Raw genomic sequence first — 23539 nt, 5'->3', positions numbered from 1 at the left:
AACTTTTTTTTAAAACCGATCTACATCAGGAGTTGGAAGTTTTCAGTACTTTGGAGGTTAAAATAAAACCTATGCACTGTTTATTGCAAGGGACAACTTAAACAACGTGCCAGCTTTGATTTTAGTTACCGAACTGTAGCTTGTTTAGAACAATGCTGGTCCAACATTAAGCATTGTTATCTCTGACGAAATTCATACAGCAGTAAGATTGATTTGTAGACACCACAAATAAAATTGAACATTATTAGCATTGGGTGCCTCACCTCTAATGACTCATCCATTCCTCACATAACTAAGAAATACAGTTTTTTCCTATGTCAGAGCACTGTGTATTGTGTCATCGTTCAAGGAAAATGATTAAGAATAACTCAACCACCAATCCAATCTATATTTTAGCGGGATCTGTGTTAGACATGACAAGCCCTGAATTGCATTTAAATGTAAATTCTGCACTAGATTTACGGTTGCGTATTTAAGATGTAAATTCTGCACTAGATGTAATAAAAGTACAATGCACGTAATGAACTGGAATCAAGCCTACCTTTTTTAAACAAAAGCCAACATCGACCTTTGTCTTTTGTGATCCATACTGCAGTCTGTCTGGCTCTGAAATTTTATGGCGTGGACCGGGGCAGCTGTAGCTGGAAGTGTTTGCGGACAGATGCTGACACGGAAATAAAATTTAAAAATCGCCACTAGATGTCATAATTCCAGTCATTGAAATACGCTTGCACAATTTTGTGGTATAAAAAGTCGGTCCAGTAACTATTTATTTTAATTTTGTCTCATACAAAGGTTTTGTTTTTTTTATGAAAGGGGGAGGTCCAACAATCACATGTGTGCCCAGTCCCCAATTAGGTAATTGAGTGCTAATTGGGGAGTGGCCACATGTATAAAGCAGAGCAGAAATCCTTTGTTTGGGAAAGGGAGTTAGGTGTCTGTAACTGTGTGAATGCCCAGCCTGACAGCAGTGTTTGTGTACATTTGCTTGTTTTGTTTAAATCTTTCTTTTGGCTCATGTGCCCTGTTTATTTGTTCCTGTGTTTTGTGTTTGTTAAATAAATGTGTGCAGCACCGCTTCACTGCAGCTTGTGTCTCTGAGTCTCTTCCTGCCGGTTGGGCCGTGACGCTCTCCTGCCACAGGTTAGCATTGAATTGTGTCAGAATGCATGAAATTCTCTGTAAACTCAAAAACATTAGGGGCATGTCCTTCCAACCAGATTAATTCAGAGCGCAACGATTTTTGATGGAAAGCAGTATGCATTTGGTATTCAGACTTTTTTACATTGTGAGTTATCATAATAATACATGCAAATGACCTTGAACAATGTACGTTTGCATGCATGCTGGGTATTATATTTTACTTATTAATTAATGTTGCTAATCGACAGAGCCCTCTTTACTGCTGCATGGCTGGTTGTTGTCCCCAATGGGTTATGTCCCTTGCCATCATACTGCTTTTATGTAATTAAACTGTGCTAGTTAAATAAAGCATGATGAAGTACATTTCCTTTGAGCATGTGGGATATACTCAATTATTTTCTCTGGTTTGGAAAGGTTTAGTTGAGTAAGTGTGCATTTAATTCCCTTTGCTGGTGTCTGTTATCTTCTTACCTACAATATGTATTATAGGCACAGACGGGCTCAAAGGCAAAGGTATATTTTTAATATAATTGGTGCACGTGGTTAATTCTCTCGTGGTTAATTTGGAAGTGCTCTTTCTGAGCACTTCCAAAATCTCATATTCATTGACAGTTACAACATATAGCCCAATAAAGGTACAAAGATACAAATTAATGTTTAGGTAGTTTTTAATACCTTCCATTGAATCTAATTATTTTCACTTTACAGGTTGCAATGGCTGTAGCCATTTTTAATTAACATTTCACATCTAAAACAATGACCTGCAGTTAGTTAGTTCCCTAAAGCTTGTGTAATTACATGAAAATTACCACGTCAGATAAAAATATTTGCAAGGCTATTTCCATGTAATTACACTGTAGCTACTCTTTACATTTAGGAACCATGGGTGAATACAGGGCTATTCATGCCCTGTAATTTATAGTGCTACAAGAAATAACTTCTAAGTCTTTGTCAGGGGAGAATTGTAGCAATGAAGAGACATTCATTATACAGATGCTTTCAACAAGTAACTTGCTTTGACCAGTGCTGAGGTGAAATGACTTGGGAAGTGAAGTAGCCTCAGGCTACCTGGAAGTGTTAACTACAACCACTTCCACAATGTGTATACACATGTATACATAATTCCATATTTTTAAAAGGTTAATGGCACCTAAGAATCTGCCCCTTACAATGCCACTTTTGTCATGACCACAGTTAAGAGTACTACTACCATTTGTATTCAGTGACCATACATGTGTACTGTGTGTGTATCTCTGGAAGAATTCCAGGAGTAGACAATAAAAGACTGTACAATAACTTTGTCCTTGATTATTTACTTGGAGGTTCTCGGGAGGGTCAGCCAGGCCAGGGTGGGACTAATTCAAGATGCCGGATCAGCACTTTAGTTGTTGATGCTTGAATTAAAGAGTATTTGTAAGAAGCAGGCTCTGCTAAAATCTGCCAAGGTCACTATGGGTCAGCACTCATGAATTACATTCTGGAATCTAAGATGAATGAGTTTGACTAGACACTGGAGAAATGCCAAATATATTCTAACTGTTCTGCGAGAATGACAAACAAAATAATAAACAACCCCATTCTTTAAAAAGCACTTCATCATACTTTAATCCTTTTGCTGCTTTTTCTTTCTGTATTTAAAGAAGAATTTAAAATAATTTTCTTTGCCAGTTAACCATCACCAAACAAGCCAATGACAGTCACACCCCAGGTTCTATAGCAACTACGTAGAAATCAGCAGTGTAAAATGGATTTTATTTTTAAAGAAACATAAATGGGAGTACAATGACTAGGCAAAAAATCTGAGAATAACCTTGTGACCTGGATGGCTTGTGGTGACGTCAGATCAGGAAGTAGACAGGACAAAGTGTGGTGAGTGAAGCGTGAGTTTAATTATAAACAAGAAGATTTAACAACACAAAACACGTAACAAACAAAATGGCACATTGGCCAAAATAAACAGACAAACAAACCTCACTGATCTAACCCACAACAAGTATCGTGCTGGTCCTCCAGCATGAGTAGCAATTGTTATTATTTTTTATTTAGTTCTTTCCCGACTCCCGTTCTTTCTCCCTGAACACACCAACCTCGAGTGAGAAATTTGTGCTCTTTAAATACAGCTGTGCCGGGACTTAATTGCTTATCATTCAATCTGGCCCCAGCACAGTCTGCACGTGAACTAATTGTGACATCCCCGTGCCCACATACCAATATACACGTTAACTCACCTGTGCTGCATAACCCAAACTATACAAAATAAACCTAATACACCCAAGGGCGAGGGTGACCCCGTCACATATCTCCCCCCTTGTAATCTCAAAAGTCTTGGTCAAAGTCCTGGGTCAGGAATGGAGGCATCAATGGGCCCACAGGCGGCAGTGTTGCCAGTGGCAATGCTGTCAGTGGAAATGCTAACAGAGACAAGGCTGGCTTCTCCAGCTAGGACAATCCTGGCAGCGGAAAGGCTGCCATTGGTAACGCTGGCATCAGCAATGCTGACAGCGCAAAGGCTGGCTCCTCCAGCTGGGGCAATCCTGGCAGCGGAAATGCTGCCATTGGCAATGCTGTCAGCAGGTTGATCGCCATTGGGATGGCCTCCATGAGCTTCACCTTAGGGTTCAGCAGCCAGTCCCATATCTCCCTCGAGAGAGTTGGATGCTCATGCTCCCCCTCTCGTGCGAGCTGGACACTCAGGCTCCTCCCTCGTGGATGTTGGAGCTTGCACAGGCTCCGTCTCCTTCTTTCAGTTATGGCCGCTGCTTCCCTTCTTCTTCTTCAGAGCCGTTGGCTGAAGCTGAGTCTTTTCCCGGAGCAACCAGTCCTCCACCGACTCCACCTCAGCCCGACTACGGGATTCCCAGAAGAGGGGGTTTTCGTATGGTCACCCATCCCTGACGTGCCCATACACTCTGCACACCTCACAGAAATTTGTGCTCTTTAAATACAGCTGTGCCAGGACTTAATTGCTTATCATTCAATCTGGCCCCAGCACAGTCTGCACGTGAACTAATTGTGACACCCCCGTGCCCACATACCAATATACACGTTAACTCACCTGTGCTGCATAACCTAAACTATACAAAATAAACCTAATACACCCAGGGGCAGGGGTGACCCCTTTCATCCTGTGTGCTGATATTGCTACTACCGTACTGCCACACTGATACTGAAACTAGCAAATACAACTGATTTGTTACGCAAGCTACCACTGTGGAAACTGGGACATGTAGTTCTTTGTTGACTTTAAATCAGAGATAACACTTTGCCTAGGACTAGAATTCCGTAATTCATTGCACAGATAATGCATTTGTAAAGAAACTAAGGAAAGTGAAAAAAAAACCCCACTGATTTCATATCAAAAGGATAAAAGAAAGGTAGTTAGCCTGATCATGACAGGTTCTATATTAAATAACACTGCCAGATTGTTATTGATTCAAAAAATCAATAATTGTGTAAGCCAGGGAAACCAAGGGACCCCACTGTTTTACGTTGAGTAATTAACACATATTATTATATGTGATTAATACCTAACAAGATAATTACTCAGAAAATAGTATCAGCATACACCTATGGGCCGCTGTAGCACATCTATCACTTGTCATAATATGTTGCACATGTCTTCAAACTCAATCCATCATGAACTGCTTGCAGTGGTGGTTTTCATCAAACACTGCCATTTCAGCAAAACCTGGGAGACTGTAGCCACTGTATTGAAAACTGTTGCATGGGAATCCACTATCATGCCCTTTGTGAAGTTTCTGGCATCTTTCTGCGCTCCCATTATTGTTGCAGAATAGTTGCACAAATCTCTCACACAGCCTATATCTAATTTTATTTCCATTCTCTTGCATACGTATTCTGCCTATATAGGTCTAGTGGCTCCAATGGCATGTCACATGATCGCATACATTTGCTTACATTGCAGACTAGTGAAAATAAGAACTACTAATACCCTGCTTAAAAATGTGTCTGATCAAGTTACAATTTGAGGTCCTGTGAAACTGTTTTTTTTAGACATCCTATAAGATTGCACATCCATTTGCTTTTTAGGTTTCAACTTTGTTCACAATACTAAAAAAGTCTGCTGAAGTTAGAAAATTATGGAAAATTATGTATCTTTTACATATTTATGAAATTAACAGAATATAAATACCAGCAAGTGTGGATGGACATTCCATTTACATTTTCAGAATATTAATTCCAAATGTTATATCTGTGCTGACAATTACAGTACCCCTAAATATTGAAGCTGTTGATGGAACTGAAGACTTTTTATGACCATTAGCCATACAAATACCATCACTGCTTCAGTCTAACACTGGTCTGCTTGCCTTAGCAAGTAGTTAATTACATTTCTGGCAGCTCTACAGCTTATTAGTGGAGTTTCTTGAAATAGCCCTCAACTTTATGATTTCTTAGAATGATTCATGGTGTCTTGATGATTTCATTAATTTCTAACATCCCTCTGGTGAAGTATGCAGTCCAGTATGGGGCTCCAGCAGCGGAACTTAGGACCAATCAGAATAAAAGCAACACAATCTATTACAACAGAACTTAATCTATTTCCTCTTTAAGTATTTGTTGCCCACATTTGGAAGCCCTCAAGGAAACCATAGGTTATGTAGAAAACATTCTGTAATCAAGCTTCCTGTTAATAATTCCAATTAAAGTCAGGCTGATAAATCTGACACCAGAGTGTAATTTCCTTGATTATAATAATACTGCTGTATGCTTGGAGATTTTGTGATTTACAAAAGCGTGCATGGTGTGGGCCAAAGATTGCTGTTGCTTCCTACTTTGTTTTTGTCTTGTTCACCTGCAGCTGACCAGAGAGGTCTGGTGAAAATTAGTGTATTTTTTGCTAAATGACCTAGTGCAGGATCCGATCAAGATGTTTAACTAAGATGTCAGCCTACTAATATTATTATTCTTGTTAAAAAGTTGAAGAGCATATTATTCATACAAATCAAGCTAATGCATTACATGCATTTACTTAAATGCAATACATGTATTTTTTTTAGCATGATTTCAGTAATACAATATAGGTATATCGGCTTTTAACACATAGCATGGGAAGATGCAATGACGTCAATTGGGATGAGTTGGCATCCAAAAGTATTGGATGCCCTTAACTATTTCATCAGTTTCTTTAGATGGTCCCTTCCTAACAAACAGCTGTTTAATAGTTGTATCATCTATCATCCACAATGTGTATGGAGATGTTAAGAAAATAATGCAGTGGTGTACCTGTATTGTTTTTCTCCCTTATGGAAATGTAATATATACAAAATATATTTTTTAAAATATAAAAATATATTTACAATATATTTATGTCAATATAAATAAAAAAAGGTTAGCAATATATTTATATCTTAAACAACAATAATTTGCATATTTCAAAATATATTTTTGCTACAACATATTGCAATATATTTACCAGAAAAAATACAAGTGCATTTTAAAATGTGTATTTTCCACTTAACATATTGTAGTAGTCTTTACAAAGATGCAACATACTGTTCAATGAAGAGGCACAGACAAAATGGAAATGCTCTTACATAGATGTCAAGTCTCAAGGTTTACCCGTGAAAATCACAGGTTTTCACAATTTTGAGAGTCTCACGGCCGTGCAATGGATTCTCACGTTTTTTCATAAGTTTGTTATTGTTTTCGAGGCTGCGAAATCCTTTATACATGATACAGCAGTAAATCCAATACAACTGTCCAAGCATATTATTTCATTTTTGGGGGTGTGTGACAGAAATATAATGAGTTCTGGTTGTAAATCTCCCTCTCGACCTGTGAGGGCGCTATGTAGCGAAAGGGAAAGACTTTGGACGGGTTGGCCTGGTTCATTTCCTGGGTTGTGAAGTCGGTCAGCCTGGAAGAAGGCAAGACTCCGTTGCAGGAACGTATTGACCCGGAAGGTAAACGAGGTAGCAGTTGCAGGCAATAGTGTCAGCTGCAATCGTTTACCAAGGGGTCATGCATGATCACATAAAGGGGCCGGAGAATTGTAAATCTTTTCCTTCGCTTTTGGTTTCGAAATAGACCCGGAAGGACCCGTGCACTGTGTACTGAGAGGATCGTGAGTGTTTGTTTTGTTTGTCTTGTCTATAATTTTTACTTGTGTGTTTATAGATGGCTAACACGTTCCAGAGCTGTCGCTAAGGGCCAGCACTGAACCCGGAACAGCACTGCACTATTTGTCACTCTTTAAACTGTATCACCCACCACGAGCACTACAGCACGCACCCAGGACTGGTGACCGTGGTTGTATATTGTGGGAGAGATACTGTGTTTATTGTTTAGGGCTTTTGTTTAGGGTTTATTGTTTAGGTCCCTGTTACTGTTCTCCGTGTTTTACGCATCGCTGTGTATAACCCGAGTTTATTATTTGGTCACCAGACCTGGATTATAACAAAAATAAAATGACTATTTTTCCATACCGGATTACAAATCTCTGTCTGTTTATTCCTGCACTGCATCACCCCTGCACCTGTTCATAATCAGCAACCACTTTGCCACAGGGGGTCACCATGAAGAGGTGTACATTACCATTTAATATTCCTGTACTTCAAAGATACTCCAAAGATAGAATTGCCTTGTCTCAAATTGACGGTTTCGTCTGCGCGAGCCTTCTATGTTTCTCTACACAACATGTCATTACTCGGACAGAGTCAAAGGAGAGGGTGTCAGACTGAAATTACCACATAAATAAGAGAAATGGACAGCAATGAGAATTTAATTATTAAAGTTGAAAAATATAATGTTCTTTGTGATGCAAGTATCAGTGGTTATAAAAACAATAAAAAGAAAGACGCCATATGGTAAGAAATAACAGAACAACTGGAAATTGACGGTATGTCTATCTCTCTTTATTTCACCTTAATTTTAGTTAAAGTGACGGGAAGTGCTACATTATTAAAACAAATAAGCGTCGTTTTACAGAAATACAAAACCAGTGTGGTCTTTATTCCACAGGCGCGGCACTGTCTGGTGCTGATCGGGGTCTGCAAAACCTGTTTTCTAAAAAGTGGTAGTTCACCACTTCCTATGATTTATGAGAATATTATAAACATTAAATAAGCATACTTTATGTCTTTCTTTCGCTTAAAAAACAGTGATTAGACAAACGTAGATTGACATTTTCAATTTAAATACTGTGTATGCAGTGGTCTTATAATATGAATAAAACAATACATTTTTAATTGTTAGTTATTTATTCTAAAACTGTATTTTCCAAATAATAAGGCAAGAACATTACAAATGTTATTTCAAACTCGCTTGAAGTTTAATGTTTGAGGTGACCATCCTCCTAAACTGCTTACCACAACCGCCTTGCAAATAAGGCCACGGTCTCAATTGGTTAACTTCCTGCATAAATAATAAATACATAAATATAAATAATGAATCAATGACATGTATCTCATAAATATAATTTACTGATTTTATATTAATTCAATAAAAAAAAAGATATTAAAAAGTTTGTATTTCCTTTGATGCCCATTTTTAACACCCCGCAAATTGCAATTCACAGATTGAGCAGCATCATCAAAATCTGTTTGGGGACTGTGCATTTGCTCAAAGCACATTTTGAAATTACTCAAAGACCGAAGAAGCTGTCTCTTCTTTTTCGTTTCATTTTGTTCTTTGATAATTTGTAAATGCTCAAATTGCAAAATGGTTATTTTTGTCAGTGATTGACCAAATCCTGACTGTAACATTGTGTATATATATATATATATATATATATATATATATATATATATATATATATATATATATATATATATATATATTAGAGGTAAACAAATTACATTCTGATTTTACACAACTGAAAAATGTATTTGGAAACATATACAAACTGTAAATATATTCTCAATATATATATTCTAGTATACTGAAACATATGTCAACATATTTTCCCAATATATTGCAATATATTTAATTTCCACAAGGGTTTTAAACGTTTGTATAAGCGATTTTAAATAAAGTTGTTCAAAATCATCTTGGTCCTTTACCAAGGACCTCAGGCTCTGAGAATAAAGCCGCCGTTCTTTCAAATATAAATCATTCAATGTTCATAATATTTAATACATCTATACAATATACTACTTTATTACGGATACGTTAATAAGAGTAAATAGTGTCAGTTTTAATTGTTGCAACAGGCGGTTTCCAAATGAAACATGGCGGCCGCCAGATTGATCTGCTCTACTTTCCGAACAGCATTGAGAGGTACATTTATCAGTGGTTTTATTTAATTCTAGTATTATATCGAAATGCAAAGGTCTTTAAATTGGGCTTTATGAAGGACTTCTGTTGGTTTTATAATTTGCTTGTGTTTCAGAATGTATCAACCTCTATCAGAATGCTGAACACTTAGGTGTACTTCTGACACTGCGTGGTAGTGTGACGTCACATCAGCATGTGTTGAGCTGAAGTAAATGTTTTGTGTGTAGTCCACCCCCCCTCCCCCCATGGATGTTCTAAACAGATCTTAAAATAATACTACTAAGTTCAAATGTGTTAATTTGAGAGGAATCAGAAAGACAGAAATAGGTTTATTCTTTGCAGAGGTGAAAATCTCTTTCTCTCTCTCTCGGTTGTATGTGGCATTTTTGTTAAATGTGCTTATGAGATCCTATCGGAGTTATAACGTGTATAAGCTACGTCAAAATACGGTATAACAGGGATAAAGTGTGAATGCTACTGTATCATTTGTTTTAAATGTAGTCCCATATTAACATTTTAATATGGGACTACATAACATTTTTTAAAAAGCATTGTTTAGTAGTACAGTGTTTTAAAACACCAATTCCATTCTGGCATAAGGAAATGTGCAACTGCAATATGTCAGAGCTTAGTAGTGTCTTTCTGCTCAGTTCTGGGGGAGCAAGGCAGAATACTCACAGAATAATAAGACTAAAAACACATACATCTGAAATAAAAACATCAACTGCACACTCCAGGTGAAACGACCAAGGAAAGTGTAAATCTAACAGAAAATGTAAAGCAAGGGTTGCAATGAGATTTTCTTAACCTAGTGTAGTAGATGACATGTTTAGAATTAAAATACCTGCTTGCTATACCATTAGTTGCAGTGAGACATGTGGCAGGCTACATAGCGCCAGACCAGGTGTGTGGAGATTATATATATATATATATATATATATATATATATATATATATATATATATATATATATATATAATAATTAGCTACAGCTGCTTTACAGTCTGCAGAAATCATATTATGATCATGATAGGCAAGGGTACCGTTACTATTTTTTCACTTTTAGTTTTTTCACTTTTAAGTTTTAATCAACTTTAACATAACCAACATTAATAGATTAATTTCACGTCAGATTAACTATACAGCTATTATACACACATTTTTTTATGCTTATGTTGTGTTGCAGCAGTCAGTTGAATATGACAAACTTGTATGTTAACTGTTGCTGAATGCAGATAAATATCAGTTAGATTTAAAAAAAAAAAAAAAAAAAAAACATGGAATTATTTTAGCATTCTTTGCTTTTAAACATCTAAATAATGCATTGTTGGCTGAAATATGGATCAATATTAGTTTACCATCAGTCACAAAAAATGTAATATTGAAAAGTGTTAGCTGTAATAAGTAAATTATTAATCTTGCCGTTGTTTCTCAGTTACCATCTATGTAAATTGGAAAAAGAAATGGAGCCTACAGTATCACAGTCATGTACAGTAATGACTCTTAAAAGACTAGGAGCCCTTTTTAACATGAGAATGTTTTACATTCATAACTAGCAATGAATTGTTCAGATGATTTGCCATTGCCCTTTAACTTATTGCTAGGTAAGAGCCCTAGATTCTTTCAATCTGATCTTGTATTTCTGCAATCTACCTGTACTGCTCTTTGCAGTTAAACTATGAAAGTTACCAAAAAAAAAAAAAAAAGGTGGTGTGCAATTGTCAGTGGCAGCATTTGTCCCACGGTGGCCCCATACAGAGCCTGATTCCGGGGCCCCTATTCCTTATTCTTATCAGTAATACTACGATACCATGACTTTCAAACGGGGCAACAATGACACTATTAAATGTATTGCATTTTACTACAGCAATCGCAAAAAAACACACCCTCAGAGATAGTTAGAAAAGAACCTTTCATGCTTTCGCAGCGACAATGTCTGCAATTATAGCTGAATAATACCGTTTTCGGCAAATCTGGTGCACGATCGATATCTGCCCTAGTCCAGTCAAACTTCCCTGTAACACTGTAGAAAGTATTTTTTTATTTTTTTATTTCATGTTCAGACAAGAAAAGCTTTTCTCCCCTGACGCGTCTGCTTTTGACTGTGCCTGTCACAGTAGCAAGTCAATAATACTAAGGTTAGGATGCAGGTCCAGCAAATTTCCCTGAAGATGTAATCAAGCTTCTCAAGAGGTGAGGACGATATTGGCTGGAAACGCATTTACTTTAATTTGTTTCCAGGTTCATTCCTATGCATGTGAGACACTGTACACATCCCCCTCAAGTTTGCAGCTCTGGCGGCACGCACAAGCAAACTTTGCTTGCAGTGTGTCGAAATTCGTTCATTTTTAAATGTCTTACCGTTTTTAGGTTAAATGGTGGGTGACATGATTACGCGGCACATATGGACATAAACTTGCGCATGCCTTTAAACCCCAACACGCTGTGTTTTTTCTGTTTATGGGTTGTGGCGTATAGATAAAAAGAACGGTAAAATGGCTAGTCATTCATTTTGGTGCAGACCTGAGGTGAATATAAGTTTTTTAATAGTATAGTAGAACTTCAGAGTTACGAACACCTTTGGAATGGAGGTTGTTAGTAAGTCTGAAATGTCTGTAACTCTGAAAACTGAATTTTCAATAGTTGTATTAAATGTGGACACCTGCTCTCTATCATCAATCTGGCAAATAATACAAGGATACAGTACAGTGATACAATACTCATATTGTTATGGTTCTAAAGTCTTTAAAACAGTACCATAAATGGAAAAATGCTACATTTAAGTTACCATTGAAATTATAATTGTAGTAAAACACACGTTTAAATGTCCATGAAAACCTGGGTTAACGTAGTGCTTGTTTTAAACAAAATGCATTTGTGCAGCTTGCCTCCTGTGGCTTGAAAAAAAAAAACTGTGCTTTGCTTAAAAACTAAAATGTTCCTTGTAAATTTGCCTGTACTTGCTTTGAAATCTGCCTCACCTTTCTGGATACATTTGTTGGTACAGTAATTTTGCCTTTTCCATGACCAGCATGGTGCTTATAGGAGGGCCTATCTGGTTGCATTGCACTCATTGTTGAGTGATTGCGTACTTCCGGTTGAAAGTGGGGTGTTCGGTAGACCAGTCAGTTCATAACGTTGGTGTTCGTAATTTAGGGGTTCTACTGTAACTGAGCCATGACAACAGGGGCCCCCTTGCTAACCAGGGCTCCATCTAATTGCATGAGCTGCATGTGCCGAAAACCGCTACTGGCTAATGTGCAGTACATCCATTTGAAGATAGTTCTTTTGTGACTTTGATTTCTGGTGTGGCTGGAGGCTAGCACGTTTCTCATTACCGAAGCATGCTTACAATTTTGATGAGGTCTGGCATGTGTCAGTGGCAGCCTAAAAAGACTAAAATGCTTTAGCTCTGGGCATTTGCTCTTAAAAAAACAAAAATGCTTCCTTATATCTATATTATATAGAGGGGCCTATTTTAATGATGTTAACAGTGGAGGGTCTTAATACCACCACCCTTTTAAACTTTATTTATTTTTTATATTTTTTTACATTGGTCTTCATAAATTAAAAAGATACTGACAGGGAGTAGTTTGAATGATGAACTGTTCTTTATATTGTGCTGATCAAAAAGAAGTATTTTTGCCCAAATTGAATGAGAATATGGTGATCCAAAGTGCATGATAACCCCTGCAACAACAAAGAGTAGTTCAGCTATTATTAATGCATGTTCAGTGGTTGGTATGAATCCCTGCTGAGCTATACCACCTGGCACTCACACAGACCAGTCTCCCAATGGTACCAGCTAAGAGTGATTACCTTTGGTGGCTGGTGTGTCTCTTGCCCTGGGCTCTCTCTGTGTTTTGCTGTACTTTGTCAGGTAAAGTATGTGCTTTGGGTGGATGATGTCATTCTGGATAAATGGTCAGCTCACTCAGTAGATTAATAATGTAGCCTTAACCCTTTACTTCTATTTATTTCTGTATTGAACTGGAGATTAATTTAAGGTAAAAAATGGCACCATTTATGCTTTTGTGCAGGTTTCAAGCACTGCATTCCTAGAAATCAGGGCAGTAAAAAAGTGTTCTGAAGTCTGATATACATTCCTATTGATTGGCCTTTAAATGTATTTTACAGATCTCAGCCCTGGCACTCTCTGAATTTACGAGAAGGGTGATATCAATAAATTAGAAAGAAAGATTGATATGGCAGGGATGGACTCATTTTGCATAGCAGTTTCACCCATTCCTGGTTTTAATATATGCATGATTAGCCCCAGTGTATAGATAACAAGCTCAGATGTGTCCTGTTAAACCAGGAATGGATCAAACTGCTATAGGAGTCTTATTTCCATCCCTGTATGGAGGCAGAAGTGTAGGTTAAATCTTGCATCTCAATGGTATTGCTGTACAACCCTAGAAGGGACTTACCTAATATTTTTGTATATATTTTTTGACGTGTTAATTTGTTTTTAGTGTAAAGGGTAGGAAATGTATTAGTAATGTACTTATAGTGTATCAATAAAAAACAATAAAGCAGACATTATTGTATCTGCTGCTAACCCCTGTATTGGCTTGTTATTTTTAAATGTATGTATTTATTTATATGAAGAATTGTTTATGGTTAAATGCAGATTAAATGAAAGAAGTACAGCAGTTCTTATATTTCTAATCACGTGACCAGGTCATGACACATGATACAGAAACAACTTAGGCATAACCTTTTTTATTATTAAGATAAGCTGGTACCCAACCTGTTGAAAAAAAAATGAAGACAGTGTGTTCCAAATCATATACACTATCACTGCTGAGATTTAAATTAGTTCCCACCACTGTACAGTTTGCAAGTGTATTATTTGGACTATGCCCGTGTGTTACTTCATCATTTGTGCTTCTCTGTTTTAGGCGGTGTCGCTGTACCAGGGAGCAACTGTCAATACACGCACCTGTCCCAGGCTTTACGAACAAACTTGTGCATCTCCTCAGCAGCTTCTAATGTTGCAGTGCAGCAATACAGACACGGCAGCTTCTTTAACAAATGTAAGTGATCCATTAGCAGATATTTATCAAATTATTATCTCATCAAAAAAAAAAAAAATCTTAGGTAAGCAATAATTCATGAAGCATTTAACAGCTGGTTGTTGTATATTACTGTATGTTTATAATAAAGCTAAATTCCTTAAAAGAAGCATTACCAAACTAGACGGTTTCATTTGAGGACAACTGGAATCATAACAAGCAGCTTGCCAAGTACTGCTGTAATCTGAAATTGGTTTTGAATTTCTAATGCACAGGAGAGTAGTAGACCAGAAAAGAGAATAGATCAAGGTACTTTACTTGGTTACATGACAACAGCGAGTCCACATCACCGCAGGGGCCATTACCGCGCCTGCCATTACAGCGACTGCCCATAACAGCGCTACGACATTACAGCGCCGAACTACAATTCCCAGAAGACTCTGCGAAGTTCACAATAGCGGCACTTACCAGGAACTCGGACACACACGCAGTCAGAGCGGGGTTCACCACAGAGTCAACTCACCAGTAAAAGGACGCAGCTGTCATGCATTCGTATTTGAGAACTATTCATGGTAAATGGCGATGAGTGCAGTTGGTGGCTGCGTTCATGTTACTCCTAAAAAGTCTGCGTTGCAGTTGGGAGTCTGCGTCTGACGTCACGGTATGCGTAGACAGCTAGGACAGTCACAGTCGACTGAGCAAACATGGAGACCGACTTGATTGATTTTCTGTTTGCAGAACACTAGTTTTTTTTCACTGTTCCCATACAGCTCCATCATAACTAGATTGGTAAATATGTTAAGTAAAACCTGTATTTTTTATGTAGTTGGGCTGCATATCAAATATTTTTTTGTTTATCACTTGTTGCAGAATGATATTCAGCACGTGTTTTGCTATATATATTTGTATGTGGTTACAATATATTTATTCAGGGCTACAAGAGCACAACACAAACAAAGCAGTATGTAACTGTAACAGTTTTTTTTTGGGAACTTTTTTTATATTAGAAAACAGAAGAATAGGGGGATTTTAGGAATTTACCATCTACATATATTTACCATAAATAAATAGAGGTGTTTATAGGCATGTACTATATACATGTATTCAACATTAATTTTAGGGTGTTACAGTTCCATAAATTAGAGTTTGTAAACTTTGGACGACCACTGTACACACACACACACACACGGTATAAATCTATTCAACAGCAGCTTACAGGATTACATTTTTAGGTGCTCTGCCAAACGGGCAAACGAACGTTTCTACATATTGTGGCGGCGGCAGACAAAAGAAACACACCAAAGGCAGTTTTGTGGCCAAAATAGCGGAAACAACAACCACTGTTTTTTATTTCTTCCTTGAGAAATTGACGCTCTGAAAAATGGGATTGGGGGCTGGTAGCAAAACCTGGAATGCAACTGCTTTGCAATTGTGCAATATGAGTCTTCCTGACACTGCTAGGTCATATTAAAACCTGCATACTGGGGGGGTGGGGGGAGTTCCCGGTAAGTAACGTGTTTGTGAACTTCACAGAGTCTTCTGGGAATTGAATTGTAGTTCGGCACGGTGATATCGTAGCGTTGTTATGGGCAGTCGCTGTAGTGGTTGGTGCTGTAATGTCCGTCGCAGTGATGTCATAGCACTGTTATGGGCAGTCGCTGTAATGTTCATCGCAGTGATGTCATAGCGCTGTTATGGGCAGTCGCTGTAATGGTCGGTGCTGTAATGTCCGTCGCAGTGATGTCATAGCGCTGTTATGGGCAGTCGCTGTAATGTTCGTCGCAGTGATGTCATAGCACTGTTATGGGCAGTCGCTGTAATGGCCGTTAAGGTAATGGCCCCTGCGGTGATGTCGTGATACAACTTTACCTATGCCTGCACCGGCTCATAACCTTAGATTTCTGAAATGAACGGAAAAATCTTTCCAAATTACTGTGTGTACAGTACTTTCATAAAAAAGTTACCTTTTCATTGGTCAGCATGTGAATTATGCTGTATATGAGCTATTGGGGCAAATAATATATTCCAGGTAACCTTATTTTTCTGGTATGTTATTGAAAAGCTGATATAGACAGATTGTAAGAAATTCTGATTCCATTTATCATTTTGCCTGAAAATCTAGTAACCAAATACATTTTTAATATTATACAACTGCAGGTATGAAAATCTGGTCTGATGTAATACCAAGTTGCCTATTTTTGTCTAGTTTCCATTTGTACAGCAGTGACACTTTTTTTCAGACAGGGTGTGTTACTTACGAAATTGTTGGTCATAATATATTTATAAGGCATCAGCCAACTAGGCAGAATCCATTTCCAACAAGGCAGTGGAGGACGACAGTTCTCGGCGGCAAGGATGTAGTATGTAAGTCACACAATAGAGTACTCCATACTGTATATAAATAACCACTTATCCAATTTGAATCCAATTGAATTTTTAGCCAAAGTTATTGAGAATATTAGACTCAATTCAGATTATGTGGAGAAGCCTGTCCATCTGTCTATCTTTCTGCATTTCAGAGCTGTATACAGTATGTGTATATATGTCAGACTCATAGTCAGGATTCTGTCAGTCACCTAAAAAAATAACCATTTCGCAATTTGATCATTTACAAATGATCAAAAAATTAAATGAAACGTTATTTCGGTCTTTGAGCAAATTATTTTGATCAAATTGCGAAATGGAAAATATCAAACAAGCAAAGAACGAAACACAAAAGAAGAGACAGCTTCTTCGGTTTTTGAGTAAAGCGATATAATCAAATTAGGCAAGTGTATGTTAATAAACTATAATAATAAAGTAACAGACAAACTAACGTTAATAAAACTAAAGCAAAACAACACGGTCAAAAATCTTAAATCGCTACTATGAAAATAACTGGCAGGTGTGTTTTGGGCTATGGCAGTGACAGAGGCAAAAATAATGGGCGTTACTTAGGGTTAACTTAACGTTAATAACCTAACTGTCAAACTAAATTAACACAGCACCCCTACACACGTTACAAAAAGCAGCAGCAATATATTATTATTATTATTATTATTATTATTATTATTATTATTATTATTTATTTCTTAGCAGACGCCCTTATCCAGGGCGACTTACAATTACAAGATATCACATTATTTTTACATACAATTACATTATTTACAATATACAAGACATGCACATTATTTAACAGAATGGTGAAGCAACTCACCAGAATGGGAAACACCAAATTGCTCAGCAACTTGTGTCTGATTCAGGCTTTTTTCAAGATCTGTTTCACCACAAGGGTGTTCCTTTAGGCAAAGTGTTCTCTTAGGAGGTGTTCCTACATGTATTATCCATTTAAACTGAATTGTTAATAATTTAGAATTAATATACAGAAAACATTTAACAACTGGAAAACTGGTACCTTTACTGGTTATAATTTGTATTGTATAGATATTGCCTCAATTTTTTGCAAAGTGACTTCCCGAGCGGGAGATAACTACCAGCCCCATCCACTCTACATTTAAATAGATAGATAGAAAAGGTAGGGCTGGCAGATTTGCAAGATCACAATTTCACACGGTTTGAATGGAATGAAGAAGCCTGATCACCCCTGGCATGTAAGAGTCCCCAAGCAATCTCTGAGCAGGTTTAGAGCCCGGTAAAAGAAGATTTACAGAAGAGAAAAATTATTAGAACTCCATATTAGAGCAACAGAACCCAGAATTACTCAGAATAATGGCAAACATCATACAATATTAGGGGTAATGTAAAAAAACAAACAATTAGTAGGACATTGAGGCTACTTTTTCTTGTGTATTATACTATGATACATAAGATAGGCATTTATTCAAGACATTGTAAGACTATTTTATACTGTAATAAAGGGTTTATATAAAACCTCAGATCCATTGGATTTATAATTGGGGTGTACTAATTCTGTATGGATCAATTACAAAGAGTTCATGTACAGTAGGAATGTTATTTCTATTTCTTTGTAGAAATTGAAGTTGACCGTGCAAGATTTCTGTTGGTACATCATAGCTTTTCATAGATCTCTCATTATACTACAGTATAACATTGACAATTTAATAAATACAAGGATGTGGAAGAAGAGAAATCAGTAATGACTGCAGATTTTAGTCTGTTCAGCAACGTGAGGCATAACCATATTGCATCTAACAGGTTGGAGTTGTCTTGCCTAGAGACATTGATTGAATTAATCTTGTATCATACAATTAACTGGCTTGAGATCTGACAGTCTGGCAGTATGACAGTAAGATCTGAACACCATGGCAGATATAGATCAGCCTGCAGTGCATTTATTTTTCGCTGACAGAGGTTAGGGACAGTAGATGGGAACAAGCCATTACTATTATTTATTTCTTAGCAGACGCCCTTATACAGGGCGACTTACAATTGTTATAAGATATCACATTATTTTTACACTTACCCATTTATACAGTTGGGTTTTACTGGAGCAATCTAGGTAAAGTACCTTGCTCAAGGGTACAGCAGCAATGTCCCCCACCTGGGATTGAACCCACAACCCTCCGGTCAAGAGTCCAGAGCCCTAACCAGTACTCCACACTGCTGCCCTTCAGCCATCAGTCAGTTTGTTTACATGACCACCAATTTTACACTTTAGCATTCTGAATATATTCACACTACATCTTTCAGCTATGTCAGCAGTATTCATAATAAGCATTAAATGTTAAAGAGGAAAAGTTTATTTTTTTTAACGTTAATGTGGAATAATTTAGATTGTATGGTTTTTATTGTAATTACTCAAATATTGTGACTTTTTTTCATAAATAAGTCTGTCAATGTGCTTTGACTGTGAGTTATGGAGCTTCTCTTCAGTTCTCGTATAACTTACATTGGCAATTAGTAAGTAATAGGGATGTGTTTTGGTAATTTTTTTGTGAACTTTTAAATGCTATGCAAGTGTCTGCATTTAAACCATATATACACACACTCTCTTTATATTACATTATGATGTATACTGACAGCCCTGGTTAGTATTTGAAAATTTCCCAAAATTTTCATTAAATCCAAGATGGCTGCCACACCATGTGACCAAAGGCTGCCATATTGACCACGGCACAACATCCCATAGTCCTCCACATTTGTGCCAAATTTCGTGAGTTTTGGTGCAGGCGTTTAAAAGTTATAGGCATTTGTAATTTGGGTGGAAGGAAAAAAAAAAAATAATAATAATAATAATAATAATAAATCCTAACAACAACAATAGGCTTCCCAGCCATTCTAGTACATGTAAAGGAAACATGTACATGTACTAGTGTGTTTCCACGCTGAGGTAATATAGTTTACACAACTCTTCATTGGGCATGCGCCAGTACATCTGACAGTACACGCGGAAGTCAAGTTTTTTGGCTCGGAAGAGATGCTCCAGAAGAATGATTTTGGACATTGGCAGTGCGGCATTATGCAAATGTTTGGACGCATACAGATTATTATACAAGGACCAGATACATTTGGAACAGCAAGGTGGGATAGTTTGTTTTATTTTTCATGTAGCACTGATATACCCTTTAACTTTAGTGAGTGCCTTCTACAAATTTAGTGAACTGAAGGCCATTTTGGCTTGCACTTTTTGTTACCAATTTATAGCCCTGCTCAGGGTTTGTGAATTTAAAGGGGATATGTATGTGTGAGTACAGCATATAATTTTGGTTTGAGCTCTAGAGGTACACATTTTTAAATGTTTGTGTGTATGTGCCTGACTTCTGCAATTCAGAGTTTTCAGAAACTTGCGTGGCTCTCTAGAAATCTACCCGGAGTGTTTTTCTAGCAACAGAAAAAACGTAGTAAAATTTTTTTTAAAAATAAAATAGATATATTTGTCCAACAGACAAAGTATAACGGTAAAACTTGTTGTTCCTCAGACAGATCTTGTTGTCCCGGGCATCTGGCAATATGAATTCAAGTCACAGTCATTCTGTTAAAAGATTTTACACCTGCCCAACAACCTTTGCAATGAACGCACATTGGATAATTTCTCCATTAGAGTTGCCAACATGCAGTCCTAACTGGGCTAAGGGATTCACAATTCAAACTTGTTTTATCCAGTGGAACCAAACTGGACGGATTTCAGATTGCATTAGACTGGTATCCGAGTGAAAGATGAAAATAGTACAACAGCCCAATATGTTGCTGTTGAACTGTGCTATGAGCGGAGCTGTTCTTTAAGTGAATGACCCCAAAATAGTGGGTATACATGTTCTTGATTATCCCCAGATAAAAACAAATTAGGTGTACACATACGTTTTTAATTTTTTTTTTTATTAGGAGGCTCGTTTAATTGTAACTTTTGGAAGTTGCACCTGTCAAAGTATTCTTTATCTATAATTAAATCACTTTTAACATCTCCATAATCTGTTTGTACAAGAACATGCTTGCCATTGATTTAGAAAAATGAAAAACAGCCTTGTAAAATGTAATTAGCAATTGTCAGTTGCTTTTAATTGAAGTCAGTTCTAACTGCAGACTCAAGAAGCCAATTAAAAGATGCTTAAGATGGTAATTTTGAAGGAGGTGATTTTGTTTCATATTCCATTTTCATGATGGCAAACGTGATGTGGTGATATGGTAATTTCAAATGCAGCATTAGTACAGATCCTCATCAGTCATGAGTGTAGTATAATTTGGGGTCGTTAGTGACTCACTAAGTGAATGCTAAGATGGTATCACCTGCACACAAGATTGAAGTGAAACCGGATACTCGCCTGAGGGTCAGCGAGGTCTGTCAATAGAATCATTAAGTCCGCTCACTTCCTGTTTTAGTTCATTACTTTTTTTTTTTTACCAGTCTTCTCTGTTTCTTCAGGATATATTTTCTATAGACCAAAGACTACAGTTTAAATTCTCTGTCCATAGCAACATTGAAAATTACAACTGCTCTAGACCTGAGAATCCTATGTCTTTTTTGGACAGAAAGGACTTTGTTTACTTCCCTCAGATATTATGGAAATTGTGCAAAAAAATTTTTGCATTCTTCTTATAAAAAGCCACTATTTAGTATTACATTACAAAGAAAGTTTGAGCGACTCAGTTCCGTGACCTTGCTGCAAGGTAGTGTTTCATTTTTCGGTGGTGTTTTTGTATTCACTTTTAAAACAGGACTCCAAAGATAAGATTTCATCTCAGTAGGGCCATCTTGGGTAAATAAATTTCAGACCTGTGAATCTGACACAGGAAAATACATGCTGACAGTTTCCCTCCCGTTATTGCCAGGTTGGATCTAAGTTTATTGTATCCACATGTGATAATTCAACAATCCATCAATGCATTTCGGCGTTGTTTCATTAAAGAGATTAATAGAATGTTGTTTTAAATATAGCATTCCTTCTTCAAGCTAAGCTTTGCATCACTGAATGACAAGTAACCAAGATCAATCGTATGCAATGCTGCTGTTTAGTGACGCAAGCTCCTAATGCAGCTCCTGGCATGAGGGTGGTATCAAGTATCTAGCTCATTCATTCTTTTATCCTACTGTCTTAACAATTGTGGACTTCCTTAACTGCCCTCAATTAATTAAGGCTATAGGCATATGGTGTGTAATTTGGTTTCTGCTTCGCTAAATATCAGCCTAATTGTCTCAGATACTTCATGGCCTGCAGACTGGGATCATCGCATGGCCCGGCATGAATTTCATTTCTTAGATAACGTGGTAGGTGAAGTGGATTTATTGCTTTAATAAACTTAAAGCAGAAAAACTGCTCTTCCATTTTAAATCCATTTAGTAAAAAAAAAAGACTTCTGATTAGATTTGTGTACCTCTCTTGCCATACCAAACTGTTCTCCCTTTTAAATGTGATTTAAAGCCACTGAATATTGGTTAATGATTATGCAGTTTATTTTTAAGGATACCATCCTCATTACTGTTGGTACTGGAAATTGCATTTCCTTCCCATTTATAGGGCTAAGTAACCGCACTTTGTTGAATAGGAAATTCGGGCATATTAGCCAGTGGACCAGGTTGCTCAATTAAATCAAAACTTGTACTGTATCACATTGATGTTGATGATAGGTGTTTTATTTCTGATATTGTCCACTTTGTTTTGGTCTTAGTTTTTTTGTCCAATCTGAGAAACTGGTTGTTTTTTGTTTGGGAGACAGCTAATAGAAATCATTAGCCGTATCCATAATCTTAAAGTAGAACTTTAGCAGGCCTGAGGCCCTGCACCTGAAAAGTGTTTTTTGTTTTGTTTATTTTTCTATAGTGTTTTGTTTCTGTATAAATAATTTGAGAGCCAGACGCTCTGCCTGAGACATGCAGCCAGCCAAGTTTGTTTACAGGAATCACAGCTGAGGATTGGATGGCTGCAGTTCCTTGACCGGTTGGTAGGCACGTCCTTGTGATAAAAGGGTCAGCTGACACACCTTGAGGCTGCGGCCAAGGACAAGGTCATCCATGCAACCCCAGACAACAAATCTGTCTTTTATGAGAAACCAAACCTCCAACCACCGTATGTGGAACTGGAATCAGGGTTTTAAAACTACATGGAGTAAAGATTAGTTTAGGGATTTTTATATCCCAAAAGTATAGCGAGGAGTGTGTCAGCAGGACCTTCTTGATTAGTGGAGTAGTACTATCCATATTCAGTTCTGTTTTTCCAGTATTTTTTTGTTTTGCCCAATTTGTACACTTGTTATATGATCACTCATGAGATACCATTTCTGACATGCAGTATTTTTTGTTTACTGTAAATCTTGGGCACCACAGTGGCATTTCAACATCACTTCTTTCCCAGTCTATCAGCGGATTACTTTTATAAGGGCATTTTAGCAGAAGACAAATTATTTTATTTTATTTATTTATTTTCTCAAAACAGTGACAGCTGAGGAGTTATGGAGGGGAGTCATGGCAGAGACTGGTGCTGGTGCAAGAAAAGGAAGAGGGAAAAGAACTAAAAGAAAAATGAAGAAAGATCTGAACAGAGGGTAGACTGTCGGCGAGGGTAGGGTTATTTAACTTTTCTTTAGTCTTGTCAAATTCTGAAATTCTAAATTTATCTCTAAATTTTAAGCAACAATGGGTTTCTGATTTTAAAAAGTGCTAAATTTATAGTGAGGAGTGTGTCAGCAGGACCTCCTTGATTAGCGGAGCAACGCTATCCATATTCAGTTCTGTTTTTCCAGTAGTT

The 23539-nt window shown here is 37.1% G+C and overlaps 1 protein-coding gene across 1 annotated transcript in view; it reads left to right on the top strand.

Moving 5' to 3' along the window:
- The first annotated feature begins 9318 nt into the window (after positions 1-9318).
- The window catches only part of LOC117403174 (small ribosomal subunit protein uS5m-like), a 54061-nt gene continuing 39840 nt past the window's right edge, over positions 9319-23539 (top strand). Inside the window, exons 1-3 of the mRNA XM_034921173.2 lie at positions 9319-9384; positions 14286-14420; positions 23228-23353. The gene's annotated coding sequence lies outside the window, so the exon portion shown is untranslated. The remainder of the gene's footprint in view (positions 9385-14285; positions 14421-23227; positions 23354-23539) is intronic.

The sequence above is a fragment of the Acipenser ruthenus genome, chromosome 5 (assembly GCF_902713425.1).
Source record: "Acipenser ruthenus chromosome 5, fAciRut3.2 maternal haplotype, whole genome shotgun sequence".
NCBI lineage: Eukaryota > Metazoa > Chordata > Actinopteri > Acipenseriformes > Acipenseridae > Acipenser > Acipenser ruthenus.
The sequence above is the reverse complement of the archived record's forward strand: the minus strand, read 5'-3'. Positions and strand labels throughout refer to the sequence as shown.